Source organism: Chrysemys picta, unplaced genomic scaffold (genome assembly GCF_011386835.1).
Source record: "Chrysemys picta bellii isolate R12L10 unplaced genomic scaffold, ASM1138683v2 scaf129, whole genome shotgun sequence".
NCBI lineage: Eukaryota > Metazoa > Chordata > Testudines > Emydidae > Chrysemys > Chrysemys picta.
The window spans coordinates 109,338-133,521 of record NW_027052836.1 but is presented as its reverse complement, the minus strand read 5'-3'; the positions used below and the strand labels follow the sequence as shown (position 1 = coordinate 133,521).

The following is a 24,184-nucleotide window of genomic DNA, read 5'->3' as shown; positions in this document are numbered from 1 at the left end:
ATATGCCTTGCAACTCAGCAATGTAGGGAGGGACTTGCCCATGTGACTCCAGACTCCATTTTGCTGTAATTTTCCATAGTAAGGACAAAGAGGTGTTCTTACACCTGGAAAAGACTATAAAAGGCTGATGCCTCATCTCCATCTCGTCTTCAATCCTGCTTCTTACCTCTGGAGGGACTTTGTGTAGAGCTGCCGTTTGTAGCAAAGGACTGATGACCCATCCCAGCTGGGGATGTACTCCAGAGACTTGATTTGAACCTGCAGCTTAGTCTATCACGGCTACAAGCCTGAACCAAGAACTTTGCCATTACTGTATGTCATTGATTCCATTTAACCAATTCCCTCTCTCATCTATATCTTTTTTCCTTTTATGAATAAACCTTTAGATTTTAGATTCTGGCAACAGCGTGATTTGTGGGTACGATCTCATTTGTATATTGACATGAGTCTGGGGCTTGGTCCTTTGGGATCCAGAGAACCTTTTTTTCTTTTACTGGGGTATTGGTTTTCATAACGAGTGGCACTGTTGGTGATACTGGGAAACTGGAGTGTTTAAAGGGAACTGCTTGTGTGACTTGTGGTTAGCCAGTGGGGTGAGACCAAAGTCCTCTTTGTGGGGCAGGTTTGGTTTGCCTTAGAGGCGGAAAAACCCCAGCCTTGGGCTGTAACTGCCCTGTTTTAAGCAATTTGTCCTAAATTGGCACTCTCAGTTGGGTCCTGCCAGAACCAGCATCGTTACAGTGGCGTAGTCGTGCTAGGATCCACAGAACCAGGTCAATTAAGCTCTGGGTCAGAACCCCACGCGATCCAAATTTGAATTTTGGGATTGAGAGTTTGGTTGGTTAAAGAGCAGTTGCAACGGGTAAGCAAAGAGCATATGAGGGCCTTGGCAAAGAAGCCCTGGAAGATTTGTGTTCAGAAAAGGGGATAAGCTTTAGAAAGAAAGCTACAAATCAAGAACTGAGAGAGCTGTTAATGGCCAGTGATCCGGGGGCAAGAGCGCAGCCCTTACCGGCGGCTACAGAAGATGCAGAAAAAATGAGAGTACAGAAGGTAACAAATAAACTGTAACTTGAGCATGAAAGGAATCTAGCAGATCTTTGATTGCTGGAAAAAACCAAAAAACAGCTGAATTAGAAAGAGAAGCTGATAAGAGAGAAGAAAGAGCTCGTAAGGGGCGTCTGGAGCTGCTGGCTGCGGAGGAGAAAGCTCCACAGATGGAACAGGAGACGGCCAAACTTCAGCTCCAAGTAATGGAAGAGTGGAGCACCTGGTGCTCCACTTCCCCACCGCCACAAGCAAAACTGGGAAAGGACGTGTCCCATTGACAATGATACTGAGGATAGAGAGGAGTTTTTGTCTACCTTTGAATGCCTCTGCAATCTGTACCAGATCCCTGATGATCAGCGAATGCCTGTCCTGCTGGCCAGACTGACTGGAAAAGCCAGGGAGGTATTTAATGGACTGGGGGAACAAGAAGCCTTGGATTATGAGCGGTTTAAAGATTCTGTGTTAAGGCCGTTCAAGGTTACTCCTGAATCTTACAGAGTTAAGTTTAGAAAGTTTAAAGTGTCTAATGATTGCACTTCTGTAGAATGTGCTCATAAGCCCATGGGCTTTGTTAAAAAGTGGGTTGTGGGAAGCAAAGGCGCATGGGAGTTTTGAAAAACTGCTGGATTTAATAATTTTGGAACAACAGTTCTTGGACATTGTGCCTGACCACGTGAGAGCAGCTGTGTGTGATAGGAACCCTGAGTCAGTCCTACGGGCTGCAGAGATTGCGGGTGCCCATACCCAAAACAGGGCTCGAGGAGGGTATAAACCCCCAGGGAAAACTAATCACCATTCTGCCCAGTTCAAGGGGGTGGGGGGAGGGGAGGAAAAGGATTTAAAAGTAAACCTGGCGCTGACTAGTCTAAAGGAGCTCATGGGGGCCCAGAGGATAGGAACTCTCACCACAAGAATAAACAGGTTAAATGCCATCACTGTGGTGTGCTTGGCCACATGAGACCAGATTGCCCGACCCTGAAGGGCAGCCCAAAACCAGCAACCCCAAATGCCACGGTAAATGCTAATCCTGTTATAAACTCACAGGCAAGCCACACACAGCCCACCGTTGGTGCCCTGTGTGCAAATGCTGTTTCTGTGGTCTCTGAAGAATTTGACCTTAAAACTCATATTAAAGCTAAATATGGGGAAAATAATGCAGAGTTTATTACCAGTGCAGAAGTGAATGGAGTAAGGTGTATGGCATGGAAGGACACCGCAGCCGATATTACTTTGGTTAAAGCAAGTCTTGTCAGGGAGGAAGATTATTGGCCAGATGAAAGTGTAACTGTTGTAGCCTCAGCTGAGTATTTTGTCAGGGCGTCTTTGGCTCAAATCCACCTGAAATGGAAGGGATTTGAGGGCACCATGGTTGCGGGAGTAAAAAACACAATCCCTAAGGATCTTATGATTGGAAATGATATTAGAGCTATGTTCAGTCAAGTTAGCACAAACCAGGCACAGGAGAGGTTGTGTCTAAAGTTGTGTCTTTGGAAGGTTTTTCCAAAGGTTTGTCTTTGGAAAGTAGTAGTTTGGCTGTGAACGAAGTTTCTGAATGTCTGCCTGCCTGCCTAATGTTTCAGAAGTGAATCTGGAATTAGATCAAGCACAGAAAGATCTCATTGGTCAGGAAAATGTTTCTCAGGAGCAGCTTAAAGTGGATGGACAGATGGAAGCCCCAGCTGAGGGAGGAAAGGGTAGATTTTTAAGGGGTAATGAATTGGTGGCTAGTACAGCTTATACAAGTGAACCTGAAAAGGGTAACTCTCATTTGCAGACAGTAGCTCAGGGTAGTGAATAGAGCAGCAGTTTATCTGTTGGGAGTGGAAACGTGTCTGGTAAAGAAAGTTTGGATGAGCCTAGACAGCCTTGTGAGCTGATGGCTTTATCTAGTCAGCAGTTTGGGAAGGCAAGGATAGCGGAAAATGAGGGCCCCTACACCTTACTTGTTTCCTGTGGGGAGAATTGTGACAGTGAAGGAAATGTGCCTGTGTCCGTCAGGGGTATTTTAACTTGCCTACGGAGGAATCTACCTCGGTCTCCAAGCAATTGTCTGTGAACAGCCCTGCGTGCCGGGACAAGGGAAATGAGATCCCAAGCTGCGTGTTTGGAAAAGGAGAATGCGGCTCCGGCTCTTCTTTGTGAAGCAGACAGAAGGTGCCTTTCAGCCTGTGATGGTTGAGGATAGTGCAGTGGTCTCAGAGTTGGTTCTGGATTCAACTAAAGCCCAGGAAGGGAATGGTCCTAAGTTTGTGTCTGCTAGGGAGAATGGCACTGTAACTAGGTTGCATCCAGTTAGCGTCTTAGCAAAATCCCAGAGACCGGACAATTCTGGTGCTTGTATTTTACCTGTTGCTAATGGGTGGTTGGAAAAGGATGTAGCAATTCTGTCTGATCAGGGTGATATCCTAGCCAGGACACCAGGAGAGCAGAAAGGTGATTTGATCATGTTACCTACTGATGGTGTGGAAACTTGTGGCAAGAAGGAAAAACTTCCTGAACTTGTGTGTGGCTAGCTTGTTGGAAAGACACTAGTGTTGGGACAGGAATGTCTCCATGCTAATTCCTTAAATGAGCAGTCTGTGCTTCAGGGTGTGACAGATTTGGTTACTGGTGTTTCAGAGCAGAACAGTTTTATGGCTGAATGCTTGAGGCCGGCCACAGGGGAGAGCAAGCAAACTCTCACCCTCAGCCTCTTGGGATTTGTGTGGTCTCTCTTTAGGACAGAAGTCCAGTCTTAAAATTGGTAGCAGCTAAGAATTTAAAAGCTAGTGTTTGCGTTGATGCAAATTACCTGACTGACTGGGAGAAGACAGACTTGCTAATAGCTGTTAGCACAGACAGCGCACCCAATCAGCCAGGGAATTCTGTTAAGCAAGAGAAATCAGGATTTAAACCTTCAGGACATGGAGGAAAGAGAGTACTTACTTTTGCAAAGGGAAGCCCCACGTTAACCCTAAAATGCCCAAACCCCAATGGTATGGAGCCAAAGGTGTGGCATAACAAACAGGATTGTAAATGGACACTTGCAATGAATTTGTTCTTATTGCTAACGGTAATTTTTGTAACTGATGTGTTGCTATTACCAAGAACTGTAAAAATGTGCAATGTGCCTAATCTGGCGGGGGCGAGAAAAAACAAACAAAACACACCACCTTGAACATGTTAAAAGAATTACATGAGAACATACTTTATGTTAAGGGCCTTGTTAAACTGATAATTCACAGTTGATGCCTGTGAACAGTATTGGAATTTTCAACGGGGGAAAAGACATTCCAAACCTAATGTGCTGTATGAAAAGGGAAACCGAGGCATACTACCACACTGCTGTCACGGCTAAATGCCAGGATTCCTATACTATAGACAACATTAATCTCTACATAGACTTGATGTTAACTGGGTTCCAAACATTGGCCAGAGCTTGTATGGATAAAGTAGCTATGTTCTTTAGCATTTGGCAAAAGAAAATGAAACATACAGAAACCATGCTGCAAGAGCAGATCCAATCCATTATTGTTCTAACCAAGTTTTACCTTGAGTTTGTAAAGAGATTAAATCAGGTTATTGAACGGGACTTGGATAAACCATTTCTGTTTTACACGAATACGGCTTCTAACCCAATACTAGCTGTAGTGAGACGGAACCCAAGGATGGGGGGCTCTTGGGATGTAGTCAGTGATGTTGGTGTCATCCCTTCCTGCATCAGTTTTGCATTGGGGGTGTGACATTATTGATATAATCTGGGACCATACAGATCATTGTTGCAACCACGGTCCTGTAGTGGCACCAAAGCCGGTAGAAAGGAGGTCAAATAAGGGCTCTAAGACAAGGTTTTGGTTATGATTATGCTAGCTGGATGCATATATCATTGTTGTATTTAAAGTATTGGCTCTATACTGTCTGTATTTCAAAATCATGCTGTGCTTCTAGGTGACACCCCAGACAAGTCAGTGTCAGCTCTGCCTAGCCTGCTTGACGGCCCATTAAGGACCATCGGCTATACAACTGACCCATTGAGAGAATGCAAATACGCCTTGTAACTCAGCAAAGTAGGCAGGGACTTGCCCATGTGACTCCAGCCTCCATTTTGCTGTAGTTTTCCATAGTAAGGACAAAGAGGTGTTCTTACACCTGGAAAAGACTATAAAAGGCTGATGCCTCATCTCCATCTTGTCTTCAATCCTGCTTCTTACCTCTGGAGGGACTTTGTGTAGAGCTGCCATTTGTAGCAAAGGACTGATGACCCATCCCAGCTGGGGATGTACTCCAGAGACTTGATTTGAACCTGCAGTTTAGTCTATCACTGCTGAAAGCCTGAACCAATAACCTTGCCCTTACTCCAGTATCAGAGGGGTAGCCGTGGTTGTTGCTTTTTACAGAGTCAGACCGAGGCTCCTGGGGCACCTTTAAGACTAACAGAAGGATTGGGAGCATAAGCTCTCGTGGGTAAGAACCTCACTTCTTCAGATGCAAGATGACTTGCATCTGAAGAAGTGAGGTTCTTACCCACGAAAGCTTACGCTCCCAATCCTTCTGTTAGTCTTAAAGGTGCCCCAGGAGCCTCTGTTGCCATTACTGTATGTCATGGATCCCATTTAACCAATTCTCTCTCATCTATATCTTTTTTCCTTTTATGAAGAAACCTTTAGATTCTAAAGGATTGGCAACAGTGTGATTTGTGGGTAAGATCTGATTTGTATATTGACCTGGGGCTTGGTCCTGTGGGATCAAGAGAACCTTTTTTCTTTTGCTGAGGTATTGGTTTTCATAACCATTTGCCCCCATACCAAGTGGCACGGTTGGTGATACTGGGAAACTGGAGTGTCTAAGGGAACCGCTTGTGTGACTTGTGGTTAAGCCCGTGGGGTAGGACCAAAGTCTTCTTTGTCTGGCCAGTTTGGTTTGGTTTGCGCAGAGGTAGAAAAACCCAGCCTTGGTCTAACTGCCCTGTTTTAAGCCATTTGTCCTGAATTGGCACTCTCACTTGGGTCCCACCCGAACCAGTATTTACCCCAGCTGTTGTTCCCCTACTGGGAAGGGGCCCAGAAATCAACCGTGTTCTCTCCTTTCGAGTGGCTGTATGGGAGGAGAGTAAGGGGACCTGTGGACTTGTTGAGGGACGAAGGAGAGGGGAAGGCCTCCCCTGATGGAAAATCAGAAGTGGAGTATGTACTGACTTTCTGGGAAAAGCTTGCTGAGCTCATGGACTTGGCCGGGGAGAATTTAGCCAGGGCCCAACGTAAGCAAAAGGTCTGGTACAACCGCCCAGCGCGTTCCCGCTCCTATGCTACCGGGGACCAGGTGACAGCTCTCATTCCCATCAGAACGAACAAACTACAGGCTGCCCGGGACAGGCCCTTTAAGGTCCTCAAGCAGCTGAATGAGATCAACTATGTAGGGAAACCCTTGCGGCCAGAGTCAGGCGCCAGCACAGTGAGAGTCCATGAAAAGGTTACATTTCTTCTGGGATGATTAGATCCTCAACAGCTGAGCACGTCTTTATGAAACTTATTCAACATAAGAATGGCCATACTGGGTCAGACCAAAGGTCCAGCTAGCCCAGTACCCGGTCTTCCACCAGTGGCCAATGCCAGGTGCCTCACAGGAAATGAAAACAACAAGTCATCATGCGATCCACCCCATCGCCCATGCCCAGTTTTGGGCAAACAGAGGCTAGGGACACCATCCCTCTTTCCAACAGATTTTGCAATTTAAAGCAGATTCACCCAGTCCCTTAACTGCCATCATAAAGACACACGTACATATGCTGGACGTGGACGTTAGAGAAGCAAACTTTTACATTCCTACCTTTCTTGTATGACTCTCCGGGCCAAATGTTTAACAGACCTCCTTAAAGGCTTCAACATTTGTAGGCAGATTTCTTTGCATGGCAAATTGATCAGTTACATGTAGTTTCTGGATTTGCCTAAGGCTTTGTGCAAATGCCAAGGTTTGGCCCTAAAAGATCTGTTAGCTAGCAGTCAACAGGAAACTAAAACCTACTTCTAAAGCAGATAACTAAGTTACCTTTGGACTTTGAAATATTGGCCCCACCTCCTCAGTATCTACTGCCTGTCCATTAGTCCTTCCCAGAAGGTCAGTAACAAGAGTAGCCACTTTTATAAAGAAAATATGGGCATGCCAAGAAAAGACACCATCAAGGTGAGTTGTCCTAACCCCCTACAACAAGGTATCATGTGTATGTTAAATTGAGGGGAAGACAGTCCCTAAAGTAACAGATGTTTGTTTGAGACTTCCAGCTATGCACAACAGAAGCAGGAAACAACCCCCCTGCCCATCCCAGATGAAGCCCTGGCTGCAGCAATACATGCCTTTACCTTCCACTCTACTGCCTCCATCAGCCCAATCGAGATGAAGCTTCAATTGGTCCAGCATGCTGGCCAAACTCCTGACAGCATCACCTTGGCAACAGCTTATTAGGCCACGGTCAACGCTCTGGAGTGTCTCCCCAGTGCTGGATTTGCTTTGCGGTCCTAGGCCTAATCTATAAAGCCCCAATAATGTGAGCTAGATCAGGGGCTCTGTGCAACCCTTCAAGAATACACCAAGCCACACAGGAAATATGACTGACAGAGCTTGGGGGGGGCGGAAAAAACAAAACAACAACAAGCCCAGCACTCACTGCACAAGTTACACTTCCCTCTGGAGCCGAGAGCCCTCGTCTGTGGAGCATCCCTCTGCTGGAGATCAGGAAGAGCCCATATATTTTACAAAATAAAATGTTGGAACATCCTTGAAGGCCTGCCCCAATAGAGGACAATGGGGCAACCGTCTATTTCTCGAATGGGACACATTTTGAAAATAGATCCCAGAGGGCTCCTTTCTATACCGCAATGAACAATTCTTGTTTTAAATAGAATGGTGTTAGCCACCTATATAAAGTACTAGAGCGATGGCTGTTTTACTGTTGGCTAGTGTAGATACATACCCAGCAGCACTTGGCCATGGCACCAGCTGCACTATTACCTAGTGCTTCTATTTTGTGAATTACACTGGGGGGGAGGGAGGGGGAGGGGGATGTGATCCTTTATGTAGGTTTATTTTCTTGTTTGGGGAATCACGGCTTGCTATGCCAGTGAACAAATGAGTCAGGGGATCTCAGGTCTCTTTGCACGTATGGAATAGGCACATGTATGTATGTATGTATGTATACAAATGAACTGATGTCTGCATGAAGGAGTATTTAAGAAAGCATATAATTACAGGAAAATTTAAATGCCACAGTTTTTGGCAAGAGTAGTTAAATCGGGGCTAAGGAAACTGAGGCATTTAGACATACATGCATACCTGGTTGGATGGTCTCTACACTATGCTGTTTAAGACCCTTTATCAAGACTTTCCATTGGCATTTATACCTGGGAAGAGGAAGAGTTCTGATCTTAGGTTGAAATAATCCTGGGAAATGTAGTTCAGCAAGGGACTACAATCATTTGCATTCGCTGAATTGCAGCATCAAGTCTGTTCTATTATTCTGAGCTACAATGGCTCAGAACTACTCTACCACAAAAGACCCCACATTCCTTCTGCCTTTGAAGAACATAATTAGGGCACTGACAAACATTTAGCATCAGATTTTCAAAAGGTAGAATGGTGGGAGCTGGCAGGTATGGAGCACTTTTGAAAGTCTGGCCGCTTCACTAAAGCGCCCAAATGGGAACCGAGCTCTTGAAAATGTGGCAACAAGGGATCAATTCTGCTACAGCACATACGTCCGCTGTCTTAGTAGTAAAGTTTCTCACTGGATTCAGGGGATGACTCATGGAATGAAAGTAAAGGAGAGAGGAAGCCAGCCCTTAATGCACAGAATGGGCCTTTTCTAGTGTGGAGTTTATTTATTGTTCCAAGGCAGCACAATTTATGTAGAATTAAAACAAACAAAGACAACCTACAACCAAATTTGGGCTAGGCCAGGAGCTAAGTAAATTCAAAGGTTAGCAGCACAATTATTTATATGACTTACCAGCAATACTTATCCCATCCAAAAAAGAAGAAGTTCCAAGTAGGCAATCTTTGAGTTCATTTTGTATGACATTTCTTCCAAAGGACCTACGGAATAGGGAAGTAAACATTTCAAAAGCACGTGCAACCTGGAGTTGTTCCCCCACCCCCTGAACCGTGTATCCAATATGGACAAAGTAAATCACTTCATGTTAACTTGCTGTTGAAAGAATCCCTTCTGCAGAGAGGGGTCTAGCAGCACATGTACTCACGCAATATAGAAGTGGCCAAGGTCAGTCAGTCAGTCATTTACTGTTCACCAAAGGTGCTGTCATCAGCTGGATGTAGACTAGGGCTGAGATACAGTGCTTGCCGTGAGGGGTAGGAAAAGAGAGAGCAGACAAGGAAAACTACAAAAGTGTAGTTGTTTCAGACACGCTGCAATTAAAGGAATTTAAGAAAAAGCATTGTAACAGGGTTTACTCACCACCCTGCACTGCCTCATGGCCAGGCATGGCATCACGGTATCCTTGTGGGGTAGCAGCCCTTGTCAACAGTCACTCTGGGGCTGTGGTGGTTTCTTTTAGATAACTCACCCCTCCAGCCAGGGCACAGTCTTTAGTGTGGATGGCTGACCCTGGAAGGAACAGACTAAAGTTCTAAACTCTCTTCATAGAAATCAAAAGCTTCCAGCCTCTCCACAGCTCTTCTTCAGCAAGGTCACATTCAGACTGCAGCCCCCTTACTGGGCTCAGCTACCCTTGTACACCACTTGCTGAGGGCTGGTAGGGGAATCCAGTCCCAATCTCAGTCTCAATTCTGGGTTACAGCCCAGGGCCCTGGACTGCACAACCAAGTCAAATCCTCTACCCATAGTGCAGTTTTCCATGCACCATTTCCTTCCTCACCTCTTTCCTTCCCTTCTCGGTCTCCCAATCTGTCCCCTGGGTGCTCACTCAAGCCCCTGCAGGCACCTTTTGACTCTCTGCATTCTCTTTCCTCCAGCCCTTCCTCAGCTGGGCCCACTCAGTAGTTAAACCTGGGATCACCTAATTTCTCTCAGGTGGGGCCCATTCTGTAATCAGGGCTGGCTTAGTCAGAGGCTCTCTATTATTATCTCAGAGCTCTGGATGAGCTCTGAGAGTTGATCTCTCTCTTTCCATATATATATATAAAAAAATTATTGTCAGGCTTTGGCTCTGATCCTCTTACACCAATCACTGTAACTGACTTCTACTCTGGGTTATCTGTTTTCTTTTCATGCTATTGGGCCAGCCAATGGTGCCATGCTGCATTCCATGAGCTGAGGATCTGCCCATTGGTCTCATGTTGGGCCAGATTCTCTCCCCCTTATGTTGACTAGTACAATACCCCACAAGCAAGCCCCATTGAAATCAGTAGTTAGTAGAGTGAGGTATTACTCAGTGTGAGTAGGGGTGACAGAATCTTGCCTATTATGTCTAACTAGTCTTTCTACACGTAGCAATATCAATTAAAGGCTGTTTTCTAAAGATTACACTTTTAAAAGTAGATTTTTCTCCCTGCCTAATGCAGCTGCCATCTTGTCCTTAAGATGCAGCATGTTACAGTCACTCTGTTTTCTCGGTCATGGAAAATTTCTCTTTGTTCAGTCTTTGGGCCCAATTCTGAGAAGTGCTCAGCACCCACTAGTTCAGTGGGAGTTCAGGGTGATCAGGACCTTGCAGGAAGTGGTTAGTGTCTCTTAGGGTTAAGCCCTTTCTTTGATGTTTTTCCTTGACCTGAAATGAAAACAAATCTAGACCGAAGAGTATGTTTTACTCTGTGAGTATGAGCATGAAAAACATCCTTCCTGAGACGTGGAATCACCTTTCCCATAGCTTGGCGGTTCTTCACCTTGTGTAAGATTTTGTGTTTAGGTAACAACTATAGCACCTCGGTCTTGTCTATTTATGTCCTTCTGCTTGTACGTCAGTCTGTGTTGTGATTAGGGTGACCAGCTGTCCCGATTTTATAGGGACAGTCCCGAATTTGGGGTCTTTTTCTTATATAGGTTCCTATTACCCCCCCACTCCCTGTCCCGATTTTTCACATTTGCCGTCTGGTCACCCTAGTTGTGATCCTGTGTGTCATATCAGTGCACTTGCATTTCCTCATACATTATACAAAGAAGTATCAGACAGATGTTCAAGGAGCAGATTTATACCACACAGATTTATACCTGGGGAGAACTGATGCATTCTGACTTGCATATTTAGTCTATGTTTTTGAAAGTCAGAAAATGTCAACATAAAAGCTAGTTTAACATTTGATTATTTTCCAAATGTCAGTTGCATTGATGCTGCAATTATCTGCGCATTTGACCATCACCAGCGTGAACCCACAGTCAAGTAACCGAAAACAATCACCCCACTAAATATGAAATTGGTCTTTTGTGAAAGGAGTTGTGCGGAAGGGTTGCCACGTTGTCAGAAGTTCAGACGAATATAGGCCGAGATGAGCTTTTCTTTTAGCCAAAAAGTTCCCCGAGGTTGGAAAGCCCCTCAAGAGAAATTAGGATTAAAGGGGTTTAGTTGATGGCCCTTACTGGTTATCTAACACAGTTTTGGTCTAACAGGGAGATGAAGCTATCCATAAAAGGAAAAGTACAGGCAAGCTTGACAGAGACCGAGAGAGAGAGGAAAAGGAGGAGAAATGATGTGGGAAATAGGCCATGACATTTGTTACGGTGCCATAATTGTTAGATGAACAGTAGGAGTAAGGGAAATATAGAAGATAATTATTTAGACCTAGTGGGAAGATCTGTTATTTTCTAAAAGGTATTTCTAGACTGGACAGCCCAACAGCGTTTGGCATTTTATAAAACCTCTAGCTTGGTGAAACAGTTTTTATATTGGTGTCAGGACAATAAAGAGAACAGTGTCTAGTAGAATGGAGAAAACATCCTCCCCAAAACAGAAATGGTGGAACAGTAAACTGGGTGCCTTGTATAAATATACAGGGATGAACGCGAAGAAAAAAGACACTAAAAATTGTGAAAAGAAACCACCACAGGAAAAATCCGTCTCTCGCTTAGCAAGAAAATGAGGCGAGAAACACAGAACACATGGGACCAAATGGGGCCACCTCTCATCAAAGCTCAACAATCTGGCTTTGGGTGGACTGTTTTGCCCCTCAGCCTGCTGGGTTGCCAAGGAATAGCTGCAGTGGTGCTCTAGTGGTAGAGACAAATGGGGTTCCTATACACCTCATCCATTGGTTGTCACCTACTACAGCACAGAGCCGTCTAGTGGCTACACCCGCAGCCCTCCATTCTGTTGCAAAGAAAGGCACGACAAGAGTTCAAGGGCATAGAGACTTCCCAGCACACACCCTGCTCTCAGCACAGTACCGCTATTCTGCTTGTATTCTGGTCTGGTATATAAACAGAGGATAGGGCAGCATGTGTGACTTAATATAGTGGTTGACTAGTTTCTAAAATGTTTGGCAAAAAAATGTTTGGGAGGTTTCCTACTCTAGGAGGTGCCGGCTTTCATTCTTTTCCACAGCAAAACTGAGCAAAACGGAAGGATGGGTAATCTGATTTCATGAGGTCTTGCCCAAGAAAAGCAAGTATGTCTTAGACCACTTCACCTTTTTACATTGTAGAGACAGTCTCCCTTTGTACAGCTTATAGCCGGTCTACAGTATCTTCTATCCTGAGATGCAGGACTGAAGGAGATAGGCCTGGGAAATACTTGAGTAACCGCAACACATTTTCAGTGTGTATATTTTCCTCTCATAATGCGCTTGAACTGTTTTAAGCATTTTGCTCAATTTTACATAAGGTGGTTACATCTTTACAAAAGGAAATATGATTGTATGTATAATGTACACGTACAATGTAGCATGTGCAATATAAAGTGATGCTCCCTGGCCAATGCAATGTTATAACAAATATATACATGTGGGACTCAGTTATGGCTCTAAGAGTGGGACGGGGGAGCTGCACTGCCTGAGTGGTGGAGGTACAGAACATCACACCATGAAAATGTTACATTTCTTCTGGGAGGATTAGACCCTCAATAGCTGAACACATCTTTATGAAACTTGCGGCCACCGTCGATACCGCCTCTGGCCTTGCAGCCAAGCAAGTCGGTTTGTACAGCTTTCCTCTGGGTGTCTTCTTAGGGAAACGACCCAGACTATCTACACCTACATGCTGAAATGGAACCTCAATTATGGGGAGTGGCTGGAGAGGGGCCTTGACCTGGTCCTATTGCACCTGGGAGCCATACAAACTCTTCCTCAAAGTCTAACGTCTTCATTACGCCTATAGTGCAGAGGAGAACCTCCTGACAATCATTCCATCACACTGTTTTTAAGCTGTGCTATGTGGAAGAATCTTTTCATCTACTTAAGAGCCATTTGAGGTTATCCATCATCTATGACTTTAGGTCTTCCTGTGGGAAAGCCAGCCACAGGTAGATAAAAGGGGAGGAAAACACCACCAATACATCCCCACTTAAGCTCACCTTTATCATCCCACTAGCAGGCTTTCATCATAGAAATAGATGACCCGATGACTTCTGCACGGAACACAAAATCTTTCCACACAAAGCGCCTGAGTGTCCGCATCACTTCTAGGGCTTTGTGAGACCTGCCTTCTGGTCCCGATCAGCGTGGTTCCATTACAGCCACCCTGCCAGGGCTGCCCCAGGCTGGAACAATGGGTGCTGGGGGTGTGAAGCTTTAAGTAATAAGAGCCACCGAAACATGGTCTCATCGTATACTGGGTTTGCAGTTTTGTTCATTTGCTTTCAGTACCCCGCAACATCTTCCCCTGGGATTTCACCCTGGTGTGGAATACAGATGCCCAACACCGCTGGAAAATCATGGGAGAATGGGGAGCATAGCCCAGGACAGTCTGGGGGCTCTGCTAAGTCTGTTTTCTCTGCTTTGCAGTGTGTCTTTCAAAAATTTGAAGCAAAAATCTCAAATTTCTTATAAAAGCGCAGGAAAACTTGGGAGACTCTAACCAAATTAATGTGCAGAAAAATGTTTTCATGGTTTCTTCGTGTGATTTTTCTTTTCTTGTTGAATTAAAACACATTTCTCTGCAATGATGGAAACTCCAGCACAACAGTCTGCGCTAGGGCTTGAGATCCAGAAAATGAAACGTGACCACAGGAAGGGAAGAGAATTAAACAAACCAGAAGAATTCCCCTGCCCAAGCAAAGGGGAAGGCAAATGTTAAAAGAGAAGGAACCAGCAAAAGTGGTGAACACTGAATTTCAATTTTTAAAAAAATATTTGAATTCTTTCATCCCAGGGACACACTTGGTAAAAAAATACCTAATGTGACTTCTCTGCATAACCTCCTTCTGACCACATTGGAAATCATAGTCATCCATGTGGGTACCTCTCTAGCATGTTTTATTATCCTAATTGCTCATCCTGTTTTATGATTTATTCTCAATTTTTCACTACTGTCAGCTACTTGGAGTGATCAACAGGACATGATATTCACACCTTTCAACTACATCTATTCCTCAGCTCCGGTAGGAATATTAAGATCGGGAAATAACAATTAGTTAAGGTTTCATTTTCTCAGAGCACACTCTCTCCTATAGTTTCACAGAAGGAAGAGACCGACGGTTTGTGCTGTCTACATTTTAAATGTGCCGTCTAAATTGGAGGAAATGGTTAAAGTTGAGATTTGCCAATATTTTTGAGGGGCCTAAACCTTTCCTCCAGAGACCCCCCTGTCCCTAATCACCCCTAGGACTCCCACGGCCTATCCAACGCCCCCATTCCCCATCCCCCGACTGCCCCGCCCCCCAGAGCCTCTGAACCATCCAAACCCCCCACTCCCTGTCCCCTGACCCTCTGCCCCTTATCCAACCCCTCGGCCCCGGCCCAGCACCTTTAACACACCGCTCAGAGCAGCGTGTCGAAGCCAGACACGCTGATGCGCCGATCCGCCGGAGCGCGCAGCCCCGCCCCCCAGAGCGCTGCTTTACCGTGTTATATCCGAATTCCTGTTATAACGGGTCGCCTTATATCGGGGTAGAGGTGTACTTCCCCTCCACCCCTAAAGTACTCTGACTTCTACATATGTAGTGTGTTTCTGTTATGATCAGGGTTGCTATTCATTCATCTGTCCTCATGAGAACTATTTCTAGTATTTCAAGGTTTGAGAAGCTTCCTAGAGACTTTAAAAAAAAAATATGAACATACTAAATGACTTGCGAGCTTATGTGTGGAAGAGATATTTTCATTTAATTTATTGAGATCAATTCAATGAAAATTATATTTTTTCCCTTTGTATTTCAACCATTCCCTATTTCATTTCAGCTCCGGCTGCTGCAACTACTGAGGTTAAAACAGAAGGATGCAGTGGAATCCCTCCTCTCTGCTGATTCTTCCCACGGTGACTTCTAACACTCCAGAACGCTTGACGTGTTATGCGATACATTCACTCTGTCCTCATCATATAGCGGAGCTTGAGAAGTTTCCTAGAGACATTTATAAAATATGTGAACTGAGCATAAGACTTGTAAGATGATGAGGTGTAGAAAGATATTTTCATTTCATGTATTGCCGTTAATAAAGGGAAACATTTATTTTTCCCTTTGTGTTTCAACCAACTCTCATTTCATTCCAGCTGAGGATGCAGTGACTACAGAGCTTAAAACAGTTGGAGGAAATTGTATCGTGCAGTGGATTCCCTCCTCTCTACTGATTTTTCCCACAGTGATTTCTAAGGCTCCAAAATGCTTGACCTTGTATTATGCAATACACTCACTCCACAATGGCAGGTTTCAGAGTAGCAGCCGTGTTAGTCTGTATCTGCAAAAAGAACAGGAGTACTTGTGGCACCTTAGGCCTGGTCTACACTACGGGTTTAGGTCGACTTTAGCGGCGTTAAACCGAATTAAGCCTGGACACGTCCACACAACGAAGCCCTTTCTTTCGACTTAAAGGGTCCTTTAAACCGGTTTCTTTACACCACCTCTGACGAGGGGATTAGCGATAAAACCGGTCTTTGCGGGTCGGAATTGGGGTAGTGTGGACGGAATTCGACGTTATTGGCCTCCGGGAGCTATCCCACAGTGCTTCATTGTGACCGCTCTGGACAGCACTCTCAACTCAGATGCACTGACCAGGTAGACAGGAAAAGACCCGCGAAGGTTTGAATTTCATTTCCTGTTTGCCCAGCGTGGAGAGCACAGGTGACCCCGCAGAGCTCATCAGCACAGGTAACCGTGATGGAGTCCTCCCAGGATCGCAAAAGAGCTCCAGCATGGACCGAACGGGAGGTACGAGATCTGCTCGCCATATGGGGAGATGAAGCAGTGATAGCTGAACTCCGTAGCAGTAAAAGAAATGGAAAAGTATTAGAAAAGATCTCCAAGGCCATGAAGGACCGAGGCCATAACAGGGACACACAGCAGTGCCGCGTGAAAATTAAGGAGCTACGGCAAGCTTACCACAAAGCCAGAGAAGCAAACGGAAGGTCCGGGGCAGAGCCGCAAACTTGCCGCTACTACGCGGAGCTGCATGCGATCCTAGGGGGTGCAGCCACCACTACCCCAACCGTGTGCTATGACTCTCTCACTGGAGAAACACACAGGGAAGACGGTTCGGGGAACGAGGAGGATGATGACGATGGAGGTACTGTAGGTAGCTCACAGCAGCAAGGAAGCGGAGAAACCGGTTTCCCCAACAGCCAGGATATGTTTGTGACCCTGGACCTGGAACCAGTAACCCCCGAACTCACCCAAGACCCTCAGGGCACACAGGAGACCTCTGGTGAGTGTAACTTTGTAACTATTTGTAAACATTACAAAAAAAAAGCAAGCGTGTTTAATGATTACTTTGCCCTGGCAATCGCGGCCAGTACATCTACTGGAAAAGTCTGTTAACGTGTATGGGGATGGAGCGGAAATCCTCCAGGGACATCTCCAGAAAGCTCTCCTGGTTGAAATGGGGTGATTTTATTAAGGGGACATTCAGAGGCGCCCGTTCCTGCTCTTCTGACCAGAAATGTTCCCCGCTGTTAACCACGCGGTGGGGGGAGGGGTGAAGTGATCATCCCAGAGAATCGTGTGTGTGTGTGGGGCGGGGGGGTTTACTTGTGTTTGTGCCGCATGTTAACCGGGAAACCGCAGCCACTCCTTTTACATTGAAACCCCATTTTAAATGGACAACCCAATTCATCCTTGATATGGGAAATGCGCTGCTGTTTGCAACCTTTCCCGCATGTTAAGAAGGTTAAAAAAGCCAAAACACTGTGGCCTACGATGGCTGCCTGCAAGCCGAAATATGCGACCTTGTAATGAAAGAGTGTACCCATTGTTCTCTAAAATGTGTCTTTTTTAACCACCTCTCCCTTCTCCTCCGCCAGCTGCAAATGTTTCTCCTTCGCAGAGGCTCGTGAACATTAGAAAGAGAAAACGTAGGACGAGGGACGAGATGTTCACGGAGCTGCAGATGTCCGCCCAGGCTGATAGAGCACAGCAGAATGCGTGGAGGCAGTCAATGACGGAGATGAGAAAAGCCCAATATGAACGAGAGGAGAGGTGGCGGGCTGAATCGCGGGAAGAACAGAGCAAGTGGCGGGCTGAAGACGATAGGTGGCGTCAGCTTGCAGACAGACGGCAAGAGGCAATGCTCCGTCTGCTGGAGCATCAAACTGATATGCTCGAGCGTATGGTTGAGTTGCAGGAAAGGCAGCAGGAGCAGAGACCGCCGCTACAGCCCCTGTGTAACCAACAGCCCTCCTCCCCAAGTTCCATAGCCTCCTCACCCAGACGCCCAAGAACACGGTGGGGGGGCCTCCGTCCACCCAGTCACTCCACCCCAGATGATCGCCCAAGCATCAGAAGGCTGGCCTTCAATAAGAGTTAAAGTTTTAAAATGCAGTGTGTCCTTTTCCATCCCTCCTCCCCCACCCATCCCAGGCTACCTTGGCAATTATCCCCCTACCTCTGTAAGGAACTAATAAAGAATGCATGAATGTTAAAAAAAAATGACTTTATTGCCTCTGCAAGCGGGAGGGGAGGGTGGGGTGGGGTGGTTGGTTTACAGGGAAGTAGAGTGAACCGGGTCGGTGGGGGGGGTTTGGAGGGTTCATCAAGGAGAAACAAACAGAAGTTTCACACAGTAGCCTGGCCAGTCACAAAACTCGTTTTCAAAGCTTCTCTGATGCGCACCGCGCCCTGCTGTGCTCCTCTAACCGCCCTGGTGTCTGGCTGCGCGTAATCAGCGGCCAGGCGAGTTGCCTCAACCTCCCACCCCGCCATAAAGGTCTCCCCCTTACTCTCACAGATATTGTGGAGCGCACAGCAAGTAGCAATAACAATGGGGATATTCTTTTCGCTGAGGTCTGAGCGAGTCAGTAAGCTGCGCCAGCGCGCTTTTAAACGTCCAAATGCACATTCCACCACCATTCGGCACTTGCTCAGCCTGTAGTTGAACAGGTCCTGACTCCTGTCCAGGCTGCCTGTGTACGGCTTCATGAGCCATGGCATTAAGGGGTAGGCTGGGTCCCCAAGGATCACGATAGGCATTTCAACATCCCCAATGGTCACTTTCTGGTCCGGGAAGAAAGTCCCTTCCTCCAGCTTTCGAAACAGAGCAGAGTTCCTGAAGACGCGAGCATCATGTACCTTTCCCGGCCATCCCACGTTGATGTTGGTGAAACGTCCCTTGTGATCCACCAGGGCTTGCAGCAGCATTGAAAAGTACCCCTTGCGGTTTATGTAGTCAGTGGCTTGGTGCTCCGGTGACAAGATAGGGATATGGGTTCCGTCTATGGCCCCGCCACAGTTTGGGAATCCCATTTCAGCAAAACCATCCACTATTGACTGCACGTTGCCCAGAGTCACTACCCTTGCTATCACCAGGTCTTTCATTGCCCTGGCAAATTGGATCACAGCAGCCCCCACTGTAGATTTGCCCACTCCAAATTGATTCCCGACTGACCGGTAGCTGTCTGGCGTTGCAAGCTTCCACAGGGCTATCGCCACTCGCTTCTCAACTGTGAGGGCTGCTCTCATCTTGGTATCCTGGCGTTTCAGGGCAGGGGACAGCAAGTCACAAAGTTCCATGAAAGTGCCCTTACGCATGCGAAAGTTTCGCAGCCACTGGGAATCGTCCCATACCTGCAGCACGATGCGGTCCCACCAGTCTGTGCTTGTTTCCCGGGCCCAGAATCGGCGTTCCACGGCATCAACCTGCCCCAGTGACACCATGATTTCCACATTGCTGGTGCCTGTGCCTTGTGAGAGGTCTATGTCCATGTCAATTTCCTCATCACTCTCGTCGCCGCGCTGCAATCGCCTCCTCGCCTGGTCCGGGTTTCGCCTTGGCATGTCCTGGCTCTGCATATACTCCAGGACAATGCGCGTGGTGTTCATAGTGCTCATAATTGCCGCGGTGATCTGAGCGGGCTCCATGATCCCAGTGCTAGCTATGGCGCCTGGTCAGAAAAAAGGCGCGAAAGTAGTATCTGATGGACCAGGAGAAGGAGGGAGGGCGGGAGGGAGGGAGGGCCGAGTGACGACATGGCGTACAGGTACAGGAACAGGGAGAAACACAAACAACTGTCACACAGAATGGTCCCCCCAAAGATTAAAATGAAAACCCTGGGCTTAGCAGGCCATTGATTTCACGGAGGAAGGGGAAGCATATGAATACAGAACAAATCTATTTTTTACATCTTAAGGTGGCAGCCGACGGTGCAGCATGAGTGACAGCCATACCAGTACGACGATGACGGATACCAATCATAAAATACCATCATCTGCCAAAAGGCAAGGGGCTGCTGCTGTGTAGCAATGCAGCCCCACGTCTGCCAGCCCCACGTCCGCCAGCACCCAGCATCGCCCTCGGCCTCTTCTGGGTGCTTAGCAGACAATACTGGGCAATTGGCAGAAAATAGTATATTACGACTGGTAGCCATCATCATCGAAACAGTAGCATGTCTGCCCAGGTGGCCATGATTGACAGCCACACCAATACGATGACGACGGATACCAGTCATAATATACCATCGCCTGGCAAGGGGCTGGTGCAATGCAGCCCTACGGCTGCCAGCCCCATGGCTATCACTCATGCTACACCGTCTACCGCCAAAAGGCAGTTAGCAGCTGCTGCTGTGTAGCAATGCAGTCCCACGTCTGCCAGCACCCAGAGGACATATGGTGACGGTGAGCTCAGCTGAGCTGAGCGGGCTCCATGCTTGCCGTGATATGTTGTCTGCACAGGTAACCCAGGTAAAAAGGCGCGAATCTATTGTCTGCGTTGCTGTGACGAGGGGGGAGGGGCCTGACGACATGTACCCAGAACCGCCCGCGACACTGTTTTGCATCATCCGGGCATTGGGATCTCAACCCAGAATTCAAAGAAAAGGCGCGAACCGCTTCTCGGCTCTCTGAGCTGTGGCGCAAACGTAGTATCTGACGGACTAGGGGAAGGAGGGAGGGGGGCCGAGTGACGACATGGCGTACAGGCACAGGGAATTAAAATCAAGAACGGTGGCTGTGCATCAGGGAGAAACACAAACAACTGTCACACAGAATGTTCCCCCCAAAGATTAAACTGAAAACCCTGGGCTTAGCAGGCCGTTGATTTGACGGAGGGAGGGGGAAGCAAATGAATACAGAGCAAATCTATTTTTTACATCTTAAGACGACGGTGCAGCGTGACTGATAGCCCTCGGCATCTTTCTGGGTGCTTGGCAGCAAATACGGGGCGGCGTATGACGATGGTCTTCAGGCCTATTGCACAATCGGCTGCTCGGGGAAGACTCTGCTAATGTGCGATGACCCGACTTGTAATAGGACGGCTAATAGTCGTAATACACCATTTACTGCCAAAAGGCAAGCCCCACGGCTGCCAGCACCCAGATCGCCGATGAAGGCTACCAGTCTACTGCACCGTCTACCGCCAAAAGGCAGTTAGCAGCTGCTGCTGTGCAGCAATGCAGTCCCACGTCTGCCGACACCCAGAGGACATATGGTGACGGTGAGCTCAGCTGAGCGGGCTCCATGTTGTCTGCACAGGTAACTCAGGTAACCCAGGTAAAGAGGCGCGAATCTATTGTCTGCCGTTGCTGTGACGGGGGAGGGAGGGGCCTGACGACATGTACCCAGAACCGCCCGCGACACTGTTTTGCATCATCCGGGCATTGGGATCTCAACCCAGAATTCAAAGGGGCGGCGGAGACTGCGGGAACTGTGGGATAGCTGTGGGATAGCTACCCATAGTGCAATGCTCTGGAAGTCGACGCTAGCCTTGTACTGTGGACGCGGTCCGCCGACTAGAGCACCTAGAGCATTTTATTGTGTGGACACACACAATCGGCTGTATACAACCGATTTCAATAAAACCGGCTTCTATAAATTCGAACTAATTTCGTAGTGTAGACGTACCCTTAGAGACTAACAAATTTATTAGAGCATTCTTAGTCTCTAAGGTGCCACAAGTACTCCTGTTCTTTTCACTCCATAATGAAATTCCAACTGTCCATATTACAATTTATGTGATAATACTCTGTTGATTTACTCAAAGTTTAAATTGCAAAATGAAGGATATCGATGCAAAAAAGTTACAAGAAAATTAAGAAAGGGTTAAACCTTAAACATTGTTGACATAATGTGTTTGCTATATATTTCTGTGGTTCAACTCTTCTCTGATCAAAATCTCATGTCTGAATTGTAACAGGCAGCTTAAGCACAGTATAACAGCATAACAAATATGAACTGGAAAAAACTTTGCAAGAAAAAAGATGTGCATAATTTTCCTCTAATGTCAGAACGAAGGGAGAGATTTCAGGTGGCCCCAAGGGGTTTTCAAGCCTCGAGTGTCTCTGAAGGGGAACGGCAAGGTGGCAATCTGGGAAATCTTCCTGCTGCTTTTGCAAAAATCTCTCTGAAACGACCTGAGGTGAGAGTTCCATTCAGATATTCCAACACAGACTCATCAGCAAGTTGGGCATGCGGAGACATGTTTGGTTGCAGTGATGGAAAATGGGACTCTCTGACCAGGAGGTAAGGACCATAGGCGTGCGCAGCACATTGCATTAGGGTGTGCACCCAGGGAATTTTTTTTTTTTTTGAAAGGCGAACATCATAAACGGCTGGGTGTGGGAGGGGGTGCTGTGTGCGGGAAGGGGCTCAGGGCAAGGGATTGGGGGGCAGAGGAGGGGGTGTGGGATGTATGAGGGGGCTCAGGGAAGGGGGTTGAGGTGCAAGAGGGGGCGGAGTGCGGCAGGGGGCTCAGGGCAGGGGTTCAGGAGGGGTGCAGTGTGCAGGAAGGGGCTCAGGGCAAGGGATTGGGACAGAGGAGGGTGTGGGATGTATGAGGGGGCTCAGGGAAGGGGGTTGAGGTGCAAGAGGGGGCGGAGTGCGGCAGGGGGCTCAGGGCAGGGGTTCAGGAGGGGTGCAGTGTGCAGGAAGGGGCTCAGGGCAAGGGATTGGGACAGAGGAGGGTGTGGGATGTATGAGGGGGCTCAGGGAAGGGGCTTGGGGTACAGGAGGGGTGCGGAGTGCAGGAGGGGGCTCAGGGCAAGGGATTGGGGGCCAGGGTGTGGCAGGGGGCTTAGGACAGGGAGTTGGGATGCAGGAGAGGTGCGGCAGGGGGCTCAGGACAGGGAGTTGGGGTGCAGGAGGGGTACAGGGTGCAGGCAGGGGGCTCACGGCAGGGGGTTGGGGGCAGGAGGGGGCTCAGGGCAGGGGGTTGCGGGGCAAGGTGCAGGCAGGGGGCTCAGGGCAGGGAGTTGTGGGGCAGGGGTTGGGGGGCAAGGTGCAGGAAGGGGGCTCTGGACAGGGGGTTGGGAGCTCAGGGCAGGGGGTTGGGGTGAGAGGTGCAGTCAGGGGACTCAGGGCAGGGAGTTGGGATGCAGGAGGGGTACAGGGTGCAGGCAGGGGGTTCAGGGCAGCGGGTTGGGGGCAGGAGGGGGCTCAGGGCAGGGGGTTGCGGGGCAAGGTGCAGGCCGGGGGCTCAGGGCAGGGAGTTGTGGGGCAGGGGTTGGGGGGCAAGGTGCAGGAAGGGGGCTCAGGACAGGGGGTTGGGGAGAGAGATGCAGGCAGGGGGCTCAGGGCAGGGAGTTGGGATGCAGGAGGGGTACAGGGTGCAGGCAGGGGGTTCAGGGCAGGGGGTTGGGGTGAGAGGTGCAGGCAGGGGGCTCAGGGCAGGGGGTTGGGAGCTCAGGGCAGGAGGTTGGGGTGAGAGGTGCAGGCAGGGGGCTCAGGACAAGGGGTTGGGAGCTCAGGGCAGGGGGGTTGGGTGAGAGGTGCAGGCAGGGGGCTCAGGACAGGGAGTTGGGATGCAGGAGGGGTACAGGGTGCAGGCAGGGGGTTCAGGGCAGGGAGTTGGGGTGAGAGGTGCAGGCAGGGGGCTCAGGAGAGGGAGTTGGGGTGCAGGAGGGTAGGCTGTTTGCAGGCAGGCCCGGGGCTGGGGATCTGGGCTCCCCCGCCCTGGCAGGCAGGCTCGAGGGCCGGGCAGAGGGGGCCGGGCTGGGCGCTTGGGGCCAGGCCGGGCAGAGGCAGCCAGGGTGGATCGCAGGGCGCCGGGCTGCTCCCAGGGCTGGACTCAAGCCCGAGGGTGCCGGGCCGGAGTCCCCGAACAGCGCCGGGGAGCGGAGCTCGCAGCCGGGCTGCGGGAGGGGGCCTGTGGGCCGGGCTCGCCCCCTGCCCCGGGCCTGCTGGCTCCCAGGCCCCACTTAAGGTGGGCTGGGCTCAGGGGCGGCCTGACCCCCCGGGTGGTGCCCGGGCCCCTGGCCAGCGCGGGGAGCCGCAGGCGGGTTTGGGACCCTGGGCGCTGGAGGGGGGCAGCTGCCTTGGGGCGGGGAGCTGGGGCAGCACCCCCGCGGGCCACCTTAAGCGGCTGTGTTGGTGCTGCCGGGTGGGAGGCTGCCAGGGAGCACATGGGGCTGTTAAAGCAGCCAGCCCAGCCCTGGGGAGGGGGAGCCCGGCTCAACGGGGTGCAGGCCGGGGGCTCAGGGCAGGGAGAGGGGGTGCAGGAGAGGTTCGGGCTTACCCGCAGCGGCGCGCTCCCTGCCTGCCAGGGCCCCATGCCGGGCCGCTCCCGGGGGAGGGGAGGGGCGGGGCAGCACAGGGCTCTGCACGCTGCCCTTGCCACGCCTCCAGGTACCTCCCCTGAAGCTCCCATTGGCCGCAGTTCCCCGTTCCCGGCCAATGGGAGCTTCGGG

At 48.9% G+C, this 24,184-nt stretch overlaps 1 long non-coding RNA gene across 6 annotated transcripts in view; it reads right to left on the bottom strand.

Moving 5' to 3' along the window:
- Positions 1–2,219: 2,219 nt before the first annotated feature.
- LOC135978124 (uncharacterized) overlaps positions 2,220–24,184 on the bottom strand; it is an 85,273-nt gene continuing 63,308 nt past the window's right edge. For 2 of the 6 annotated variants that reach the window (XR_010595545.1, XR_010595533.1), the window contains 3 exons: positions 9,494–9,643; positions 9,029–9,114; positions 2,220–2,388 (listed from right to left, as the gene is read on the bottom strand). This is a non-coding gene — a long non-coding RNA (uncharacterized LOC135978124). Of the gene's footprint in view, positions 2,389–8,355; positions 8,424–9,028; positions 9,115–9,278; positions 9,417–9,493; positions 9,644–13,499; positions 15,483–24,012; positions 24,169–24,184 lie in introns of those variants that run through there. The other 4 variants (XR_010595549.1, XR_010595537.1, XR_010595534.1 and 1 more) reach the window with 4 other exon arrangements.